The 11,443-nt window shown below is 37.8% G+C and overlaps 1 non-coding gene across 1 annotated transcript; it reads left to right on the forward strand.

Moving 5' to 3' along the window:
* Positions 1 to 2,527: 2,527 nt before the first annotated feature.
* LOC116463808 (U6 spliceosomal RNA) lies at positions 2,528 to 2,634 on the forward strand. Its single transcript, XR_004246781.1, has one exon. It is a non-coding gene; the product is annotated as a U6 spliceosomal RNA (small nuclear RNA).
* Positions 2,635 to 11,443: the final 8,809 nt, after the last annotated feature.

Here is an 11,443-nt window from a genome sequence, read left to right on the forward strand (position 1 = left end):
GCAAAATACAATCATCCCCTGCCAGTAATCCCCTGAAGTCTTAATTCATTCCAACACTAACTCAAGTTCAAAGTCCTATCTGGAGGTGAATTCTTTCTATATATGAGGCTATAAAAACAAAACAAGTTATTTATTTCCAAGATATAATGAGGGTACAAGCATCAGGTAAATATTCCAATTCCAACAGGGATAAATTGGCCAAAAGAAAGGGCTACAGGGCTCATGGAAGTTCAAAACCCAGCAGAGAAGTCATTAAATCTTAAAGCTCCAAAATAATTTCATTCGACTTCACATCCCACATTCAGGACACAATGGTGCAAGAGGTGGGCTCCCTTGGGCAGCTCTGCCTCTGTGGCTTTTCAGGGTTCAGGCTTTGCAGTTGCTGTCACAGATTGGAATGCAATGCCTGTGGCTTTTCCAGGTACAGAGTGCAAGCTGCTGGTGATACCATTCTGGGGTCTGGAAAACTTTGGCCCCTTCCTCACAGCTCCACTAGGCAGTGTACCATAGGGAATCTGTGCAGGGCCTCCAACCCCACATTTCCCCTCAGCACTGCCTTAGTAGAGGTTCTCCATGAGGGCTCTACTCCTGCAGCAGGCTTCTGCCTGTGTACCCAGGCTTTCTCATACATACTCTGAAATCTAGCTGGAGAATGCCAAGCCTCCTTCACTCTTGAACTTTGTGAACCCATGGGCTTAACACCACATCGAAGCCACCAGGGCTTACAGCTCACAGCCTCTGGAGTGGTAGCCTGAGCTATACCTCAGCTCTTCTGAGCCAGAGCTAGTGCCAGAGAGCTGGGATTTTGGGGAGCAGCGTCCTGCAGCTGCACAGGGCATAAGGGCCCTGGGCCAGGCCCACAAAACGATTCAGTCTTCCTGGGTCTCTGGCTCTGGGATGGGAGGAGTTCCCTCAGAGATCTTTGAAATGCCTTCAAGACCTTTTTCCCACTGTCTTGGCTATCAGCTCCTGGCTCCCTTTTATTTATGCTAATTTCTCTACCAACTGGTTGCTCCACAGCCCTCTTAGATTCTTCCCCTGAAAATGGGCTTTCCTTTTCTACCACATAGCTGGGCTGAAAATTTTCCAAATTTTTATGCTCTGCTTCCCCTCTAAATATAACTCCCAACTTTAAGTCATTTCTTAACTCCCACATCTGTGTGTAAGTTGTGAGCAGCCAGGTCACCTCTGAAAAGCTTTTCTGCTTAGCAACTTCTTCTAGTGGGTACACTAAATTATCACTCTTAAGTTCAAACTTCCACAGATCACTAAGGCATGAACACAATGCAGCCAAGTTCTTTGCTAAGGCATAATATGAGTAATCTTTGCTCCAGTTCCCAATACATTTCTCATTTCTGTCTGAGACCTTGTCAGCCTGAACTTCACTGTCCGTTGCACCATCAGATCAGCATTTTGGTCACAACCATTTAACCAGTCTTTAAGAAGTTCCAAATTTTCATCTTCCTGTCTTCTGAGCCCTCCAAACTCTTCCAACCTCTGCCTGTTACCCAGTTCCAAAGCTGCTTTCACATTTTCAGGTATTTTTATAGCAAGGCCCCACTCCTCAGCACAAATTTTCTATGTTAGGCTGTACTTGCATTGCCATAAAGGAATACCTAAGACTAGGTAATTTATAAAGAAAAAAAATTCAATTGGCTCATGGTTCTGCAAGCTATCAGGGAAGAATGATGCTGGTATCTGCTTGGCTTCTTGAGAGGCCTCAGGGAGCTTTTACTCATAGCAGAAGGCAAAGGGGGAGCAGGCACATCACATGGCAAAAGCAAGAGCAAGAGCAAGAGTTGTGGAGAAGGTCCACCCACTTGCAAACAACCAGATCTCTCGAGAATTCACTCACTATTGCAAGGACAGCACCAAGCCATGTGGGATCTGCCCCCATGATTCAATCACCTCCCACCAAGCCCCACCTCCAACATTAGGGATTATAATTCTATGTGAGATTTAGAGGGGAAAATATCCAAACTGTATCATCACTGTGCTATAGATGGAAAAAGAGGAGCACAGAAGATTGAATTGCTTGAGGTAGTATGTGCTAAAGATGGAACTTTGCCCCTGATGGTTCACTTTCAGTGCCCAAGCTCGTTTCTTTTTTTTTTTTGAGATGGAGTCTCATCCTGTTGCCCAGGCTGAACTGCAGTGGCACTATCTCAGCTCACTGCAACCTCCACCTCCCGGGTTCACGTGATTCTCCCGCCTCAGCCTCCCGAGTAGCTGGGATTACAAGCACACACCACCACACCCAGCTAATTTTTTGTATTTTTAGTAAAGGCGGGGTTTCACTATGTTGGCCAGACTGGTCTCGAACTCCTGACCTCATGATCTGCCTGCCTCGGCCTCCCAAAGTGCTGGGATTATAGGCATGAGCCACCGCACCCCACTTCAACACCCAAGCTCTTAACCCTTATGGTATACAACTCACTTTTAGTCATAGTGTTTTGGGTACTATCACACTTCAGAAATTTAGAGTGTTGTGCATATGTTGTTGAATTTTTAGGATTAACAAATAGGTGTGTTCGCTTCAGCAGCATGTATACTAAAATTGGAACGATATAGAGAAGATAAGCATGGCCCCTGCACATGGATGACACACAAATTCATGAAGCGTCCCATATTTTATATGCATATCAATTGGAAGTCGTTATATGAGGAACAGACAGCTCAGAGGTTTATTAAAATAAGCAAAACACAAAGGCAGAAAGTATCTGAGAAAAAGTAGGCATTTGATCATCAATTTATTTCCAAACATTTAGAGAGTAATTTTATTATTGAAACATAATCAAAGAATATTAAGAAAACACTGAATTGCTTTAATTCTTTTAATGGTTGCCTTAGGATTTATAGTGCACATCTCTAATTAATAATGGTCTATATTCAAATAATATGCATCTCACATGTAATATAAACCAGTAGAACAGTATATTCCACATTTTTCCCTGGTATTTTTGTGCTATTGTCATTTTATGTTTTACTTGTATATATGGTATAAATACACAATACATTGCTACTATTTTGCTTTAGACAGTTTTTTTAAACAGTTTTATTTAACAACACAAGTCTTTGTGTTGAAAATAATTTAGAAATTATTAGAAAAATTTTTAAATATTTTTTCAGCAAAAGTTATATCTTAAGTTTTATTGTAATTTTTATTTTCTTCTCTTTCATGGAAATGACATATTTTCTACTTCTATTATCAATTTCTATCTTATAGTGTGTGCATGCTTCTTTGTTCAATTAACTGTTATGTTCACTTCTCTTTTTGCATAAACTCTTTATAAATTATTATGTAGTATTTAACTTTTCACAATATTTGAGACCAATATTTTTCCAAATTATTTTCTGCCATCAAAGTTCGAATGATTTTATGTACAGATGATTTTACCATTTTATTTAGTCAAAAAATATTTCCTTTAGTAATTTTTTCTCTATTCTTATGAGTCTCTCTAATACAGAGGACAGAAAGACAATGATCACTCCAGGCTACTGAGAGTGTGGTTGCTATCAAGTGTCAAACTGAGAACTGAAGGTTGCTCGTTGGCAAAAGAAATTGAGAAGAACCATTTAGGAACTTCATTTGCAATATGACATAAATTTTATGCCTATTAAATCTGATAATTTGAAAATGGGGTTGATAGTTTGTCTTTTATTGTACTTTCCCAATAATTCAATTTTAGTCTATTTTTAAAAGTGTTACCCATGACATATTTAGAGAATTGATCCTTCACAACAGAAAGTTTGAGAATTATTGGCCTATTATTTTCTCTCCATTTTTAGCATGTGGAGAAAAAGGCAGAATAAATAAGTTTTGCTTTTGTTTTTATTTTTTTCTGATTTGTTTATGTACATATATAATTTAAATATAAGATAAAGTTATTTTGATATACATTATGTCATACGTTTAACCATTATTTATTTTAAAAAATTAGAGCAGCAAGATGGCAGACTTGGAAACTCCAAGCTCTCACTCCCCAACAAAAACATAAAAAAAAAAAAAAAGCCCAGAAGTTATCTGAACCAACTTTAAAGCATCTCTGGAAAACAGTCACGGGTTTACAGCAAGCAAGCAAATGCCCTATCAAGAAAAAGCTATTGTCACAATAGTAGGAAAGGTGTGCGGCACTTTCACTGTTATTCTCTCCACTCCCCAGTACAGCAGTAATCTGGGTCTTCAGCAGAGGGCAGCTTGGTTCCAGATCCCACCTCCCATTGCATAAGAGGGAACAGAGCAGACTTCATTGCAAATCATTATGTTATGTTTCTAACCTGTCTGAGGACATCTGACAGATTGACACAAGACACTCATCTCTGTTTTGTATAACTCCGAATACAGGTGATAAAAGTGGTTGACACTGTTCATAAAAGCTACAAGGTGACGACAAGCTCACAGGTGTCTGGGGCAAGGGATTACAAGTAGAGATATAAAATAGGCCATCAGAGTTCCAGAAGAGATGCTTAATGAGATGCTTTGGGGGAATTTGAACATCAAGTGCAGCCATACATCCAGGAGAATTTAGAAAGCCATGTGAATGCTCAAGAGTGCCACGTGCTCAGAAAAGACCTGAGAAGACCTTCTGCTTTCACTGCTGGCCCAGCCCCAAGCTTGAGCAAGCCTAGCCCAGAGATGAAGGGTCCCAGCACAGAGCCAGTCTTCAGAGGCTGCCTTGCAGCTCCTGCCTCTGTTTTGTTTTGAGAGTGTGTGTGTGTGTCTTTCATTGGTTTGTTTGCTTTAGCTCCTGATTTTTTAAAAATCTCTGTCTAAACATTAGCTGAACATGAGCTAAAGAAACAGAGACTCCAGTGATCACACATGACAAGAAATAATTTTTGCAAAAACAGTTTGGAAAAGTCTTAAATGGGCTAATACAGCCTTCAACAATAAAAATAAAAGCAAATCCTGAGGAAGAGGGAGAATCTGATTTCCAGAAGTACCACATTAAAACCATCAAATTTCAAATTTCCCACAACAAAAATTACAAGACGTACTAAGAAATAGAAGATAGCTCATTCAAAATTTGAAAATAAATTCAAAATAAATTGAAAGAAACCATCTGTAAGAAAGCATGCATATCAGACTTACTAGAAAAACACCTTAAAACAACTGAAAAAGGGAAGGAAGAGAAAATGTTTAAGATACTAAGTTCAGAAATGAAAATTGAGACATTCTACCAATTTTGCAGAAATAAACAGATTAAAAGAATACTTTGAACAACTATACATCAACAAGTGGGGTAACCTAGATGAAACAGGCAGGCAATCTGCCAAAACCAAATCATAAAGACATAGAATATCTGAATAGACAGATAGCTAGTAAGGAGGGGGCCTCAACATAAAACACCTTCCTACAAGATAAAAAAGCCCTAGGCCAAACAGCTTCAATGGTGAATTATACCAAACCTTTGATGAAGAAATAACACTAATTCTTTTCAAACTCTTGCAAAAAAAAAAAAAAAATGAAGCAGAAAAAGTCCTTTCAAATTATTCTATGAGGCCTGCATTACCCTGATACCAAAACCAGAAAAAAATACTACTTGAAAAGGAGACTATACACAAATATTTCTTATGAATATTGATGGAGAAATCTTCAACAAAATACTAGCAAACTGAACTAAATAACAGATTAAAGCAATTATAAACCATGACCAAGTGGGATTTATTACTGGAATGTAAGAAAACGTCAACATATGAAAATCAGTCACTGTGATATATGAAATTAATAGAATGGAGGGGGAAAAAATCACATGATCATCTCAATTGATGTACTAAGAAAGCACTTTACAAAATTCAACAAGTTTTCATTAAAAAAAGAATGATCTAAGAATGGGGCCAGGCACCGTGGCTCACGCCTGTAATCCCAGCACTTTGGGAGGCCAAGGCAGGCAGATCACGAGGTCAGGAGATCGAGATCATCCTGGCTAACACGATGAAACACCGTCTCAACTAAAAATACGAAAAAATTAGCCGGGCGTGGAGGCAGGCACCTGCAGTCCCAGCTACTCTAGAGGCTGAGGCAGGAAAATGGCGTGAACCTGGGAGGCGGAGCTTGCAGTGAGCCGAGATCGCGCCACTGCACTCCAGCCTGGGCGACAGAGCGAGACTCCGTCTCAATCATCATCATCTCATCATCATTATCGTCATCATCATCAAAGAATGAAAGGGTCTTGTTCAAAATGATAAGTGCAGAAGATAAAGATGCCTGCTTTCACCACTTCTATTCAAGATCATATTGGAAGTTCTAGCAAGAACAATTAGACAAGAAATGTCATTGAATTTGGAAAGAAGGAAGTAAAATTATCTCTGCAGATGATGTAATCTTTTATGTTAAAAAACCCTAAAGATTACACACAACACACACAAAAAAAATTGTTACAACCAATAAAAAAATCCGGCAAAATTGTAGGATATAAAATAAACACAAAAAAGTCAGTTACATTTCTATGCACTAGCAAAGAAAGATACAAAAAAATTCAAAACATTTCCATTTATAAGAACATCATAAAAAATATTAAGAAATACATTTAACCTAGGAAGGGAAAGACTTGTACACCAAGAACTACAAAACATTGTTAAAAGAAATGCAAGAAGACATAACAAGTGAGAAGACATCCTGTGTTCATCAACCAAGACTTAATATTGTTAATATGATAATGCTACTCAAGTGATATACCGATTTAATGCAACACCTATTAATATCCCAACAGTATTTTTTGTAGAAATGGGAAAACTCATCCTAAAATCCATATGGATTCTCACAGGTTTTCAAGTAGCCAAAACAATCTTGAAACAGAAAGAAAAGTTGGAGGTCTCACACTTCCTGATATCAAAACATACCAAAGTAATCAAAACGGTGTGGTACTGGCAGAAGTAGAGTCATACAGACCAAGGAAATAGACTATCTAGTCTAGAAACAAACTCTTGAATATGTGGTCAATTGATTTTCAACAAAAATGCCAAGACCATTCACTAAGAAAAGAATCTTTTTTTCAACAAATGGCACTGGTAAAAATGAATATCCACATGCAAAAGAATAAAGTTGGACCCTTATCTTATGCCATATATAACAATTATCTCAAAGTAGATCAAAGATCAAAATGTAAGAGCTTTGCAAACCATATACCTGATAAATATCAATATTCAGAATTTATAAAGAATCCCTACAACTCCACAAGAAAAAATAACAACAAATAACCAAATTTAAAATACGCAAAAGACGTGAATGAACATTCCTCCAAAGAATGCATACAAACAGCCAATAAGTACATGAATCCTTTAATGTGCCTATTGATGTTATATGCTTATTAACATCACTAGTCATTAGGGAAATGAAAATAAAAACCACAAAGAGATACCACTTCACAGGCTTTGGAATGGCTATTATTTAAAACAATAAAAAAAATAACAAGGACTGGTGAGGATATGGAGAAAATGGAACCCCTGCACATTACTGATGGGAATGCAAAATGGTGCAGTTGCTGTGGAAAATAGTTCAGTGATTTCTAAAAATTAAAAATAGAATTATCATATAATTCCACTTCTAGGTATATACTCAAAAGAATTAAAGGCGGAGAAACAAACAGATACTTGTACACCAGTGGTTAAAGCAGCATGATTAACAACAGCCAAAATGGGAAAACAACTCAACTGCCCAACAGGGGAATGCAGAAACAAAATGTGGTTGGTATGTACATGTTATGACATGTTATTCAGCTTAAAAAGGAATGAAACTATAATATATGCTAAAACATGGGAGAACCTGGAAAAACATTATACTAAGTGAAATAAACCAGATGCAATAGGACAAATATGGTGATTCCATTTGTATAAGGTACCTAGAATATGCAAATTTATAAACACAGAAAACAGAATGGAGGTTACCTGGGGACTCCAGGAGTACGAGGGAATGAGGAATTATTGTTTAATGGATAAAGTGTTTCTGTTCAGGATGATGAAGTCGTTCTAGAAATGGATAGTGGTTGAGCAACATCATGAATGTACTTAATGCCACCTAATGCACACCAATAAATAATTAAAATGGTAAATTCTATGTAATTGTATATTTTTCTACAATAAAAAAGAAATAAAAATTTTTGGCAAAGCTCCATTATGATTTAGTTCATTTTGTCCAAACTAATTTGCAATGACCTTTTTTCATTGTTATATTTATGACCTTCTAATGTTAAACTCTTGATCTCTTATTCTGATCATACATTGTGGCACCATTGCTACAATCTTTTAATTTTTGATAACGTTTTTTCTCATGGAGATATTATTCTTTAAAGGCTATATATTATTCAATTGAACAGATGTCGTAAAATTCATTTATTTCCTTAATACACGTTCTTTAGGATATATCTAATTTCAGCATTATTGATAATGTTGCAGTGAATATCCTTAGTCTAGGATTTTTTCAGCATATCTATTTGCTTAGGATAATTTAAAATAAATTTCATTGTTCAAACAGAAGAAAAGTTATCATCCATCCATCATGAGAAAGAAGCATGAGAGAGAGAGAGAAAGACATTTAGGAAAATGTTGCTGAATTATATGCCTAGGAGTGGTCCGTGAAAGTACACATTTCTCAGCACTATTTATAACATCAACAATGCCATGTTAACCAAAAATACATCTAACTTGAAAAGCTTGATTTGTTTGCATGCCTCTTATTTCTGGTAAGATAGAAATATTTTCATATTTTTAGTGGACATTGGTATTTTTCAAATGTATTAATTGCCTATCCACACATTTTATCTTCTACTAAAGAGTTGACCTCTTTTAAATCAATTTGTAGGATTATTTTAAAATATAAGTTGAGTATTATGCAAAGAACATGGCAGGCCCAAGACTGCTATTGTTAGAAAGGCCTGCTTGCAAGTTGGCCCTTGGCTGGCATCTGGGAACTTGTATTTTGGGAGTGTTCTCACCATTTCCTAATTGATGAGGGTGTCTCAGTCTGCTTAAACTGTGTGTACAAGCAATGTGGTTTATGTGAGACACCTGCTTTTTTGCTGGGAGTCTGGAATTTTGGTACATACTAGGCAGAGAGTGCCTTTACGTCCAGCACACGATAAAAACCATGGATGCTGAGTAGGTTTCTCAGACAGACAACATTTCACATGTGTTGTCATGTTTACATGCTGGTCAAAATCAAGCTTGTCTGGTGTGACTCCACTGGGAAAGGGCCCTTAAAAGCTTGCACGTGGTTTCTTCTGGCCTTCTCCCCCATGCAGCCTCCTCACCAATGCAGCCTCCCCTTGGCTGACTCTGTTTGCATTCTTCTCTGTAACAAATCTTGGCCATACCACAACTGCATGCTGAGTCCCATGAGTCTTCGTGGAGAGTCCTCAAACAGGGGTGTGGCCCTGGGGAACCCTGGCACATGTATTAACCTTTTAATCTCATGCTTCATGTACATAGTTTTCAAGACTTTCGTATTTCCTTTTTATATTCTTTTGATTCTTTCTCTCTTTCTTTTCTTTCTCTCTTTCTTTTCTTTCTTTTCTCTTTCTTTCTTTCCTTTCTTTCTTTGTCTTGCTCTGTTGCCAGGCTGGAGTGCAACAGCATAATCTCAGCTCACTGCAACCTCCGCCTCCTGGGTTCAAGGGATTCTCCTGCCTCAGCCTCCCCATAGCTGGGACTATAGGGCCACCATGCCCGGCTAATTTTTGTACTTTTAGTAGAAACGGGGTTTCACCATGTTGGCCAGGATGGTCTTGACCTCTTGAACTCATGATCTGCCCCCTTGGCCTCCTAAAGTGCTGGGGTTACAGGCATGAGCCACTGCACCCGCCGGAAAAAACAAAATTCTTTTTTTTGAGACAGAGTCTCGCTGTCGCCCAGGCTGGAGTGCAGTGGCGCCATCTTGGCTCACTGCAAGCTGTGCCTCCCGGGTTCACGCCATTCTCCTGCCTCAGCCTCCCAAGTAGCTGGGACTGCAGGCGCCCCCCACCTCGCCCAGCTAATTTTTTGTATTTTTAGTAGAGACAGGGTTTCACTGTGTTAGCCAGGATGGTCTCAATCTCCTGACCTCGTGATCCGCCCGCCTCCACCTTCCAAAGTGCTGGGATTACAGGCGTGAGCCACTGCACCCAGCCAAAAACAAAATTCTTGAAGTCATTCAAGATCAGCAGCCAAGTGTGTCTTCAGACTTGACTCTATATGCTTTGTAAGTAGTGTAAATTCCTCTCAGATCCTTGAAATATTTTGTAACTTTTATTTTCCAATGTTATGAATTGCCATCTTTTTCCAGCTTTTATAGGTAGGTTTTAAAATGAGGAATGGGAAAATAGATGTGTGGGATGGAGCCAGACAGGAATTTTTAAATGGAAACATTTTCATATATTTCCTAGCAATTATTTTTTTCTTGCAAAATCTTTAACAGAAATCACAATGTAAGTTCTAAATTACAATACTGTCAACAGAGGAACATTCATACAGCTTAGAGGAAAAATCAAGTAACAAAAGCTTTAAGAAGATAACGTCCTACTTTTAAAAAGTGACTCAGGTAATTTAATATAAACACTTAAAAGACAGAAAAAATTATTCAATTTAATTAGAAGTAAAAATGGCTTTTGTGTTGTTTTACGTAATTCTGTTTCTGCAGAGTAAAATTTAATGTCTTTATAAAATGAAGTCCCTTTGCACAAGCTGCCAACTATGCAAATAATTTTGTCATTTTTAGAACATGCTGAAAAAGAACACTATTTGCTATATTAAATGGACAAGAGAGAGCTTCAGAACTGACAAATGATGGTTATGATAGGAAAAATAGAATGCCAGGACCTGGACGAGGAGTAAAATAAAGACACGAATTAAAACTGTATAAAGAAACACTGAAGAGCCAGGTTGGTCTATAAGCAACAAAAACAACAAACCTCTGAAGATGAGACATAATATAATTATAAATCTGAATTTTCAACTCAGGAAAGATCTGCATGTCTATTTTATGACTTTTCTGTTGTTGAGTTCTAACCTTCTATACCTCTTTGATGTCTCTCTTTTGGCTAGATTATTTCCTCAAGTTATAAGTTAAATAATGATACACAGGCAGTATATTTTCTGACTCATTTTCATGGTAAGTCTTGCTGTTCACTTTCAAATGTTTCAAAAATTGTGCCTTGATATAAAATTTTTGCTTCACAGTTCTTACTTCCAGCATGATGGAGTTGAAGTTTCATAAATACTCTTCCCCAAAAAGTTACAATAAAGTAGTACAATTAACTGTCAAAAACATGAATTTCAACACTGGATATTGATTAAAGGCACACAAACTGTAAGAAGCGTTTGTTCATGAAAATGACCCACCTTCAGGTGACACTCTAGCATTCAGACCCAGGTCCCCTCCCTGGACTGGTAGTGAATTCATCCAGCTCAATGTGGGGTGGTAAAAGCCAGCATCTGCCTGGTGGAGGCTCACCTAGGTGCGGAACAGAGC

Source organism: Hylobates moloch, unplaced genomic scaffold, assembly GCF_009828535.3.
Source record: "Hylobates moloch isolate HMO894 unplaced genomic scaffold, HMol_V3 SCAFFOLD_66, whole genome shotgun sequence".
Lineage (NCBI taxonomy): Eukaryota > Metazoa > Chordata > Mammalia > Primates > Hylobatidae > Hylobates > Hylobates moloch.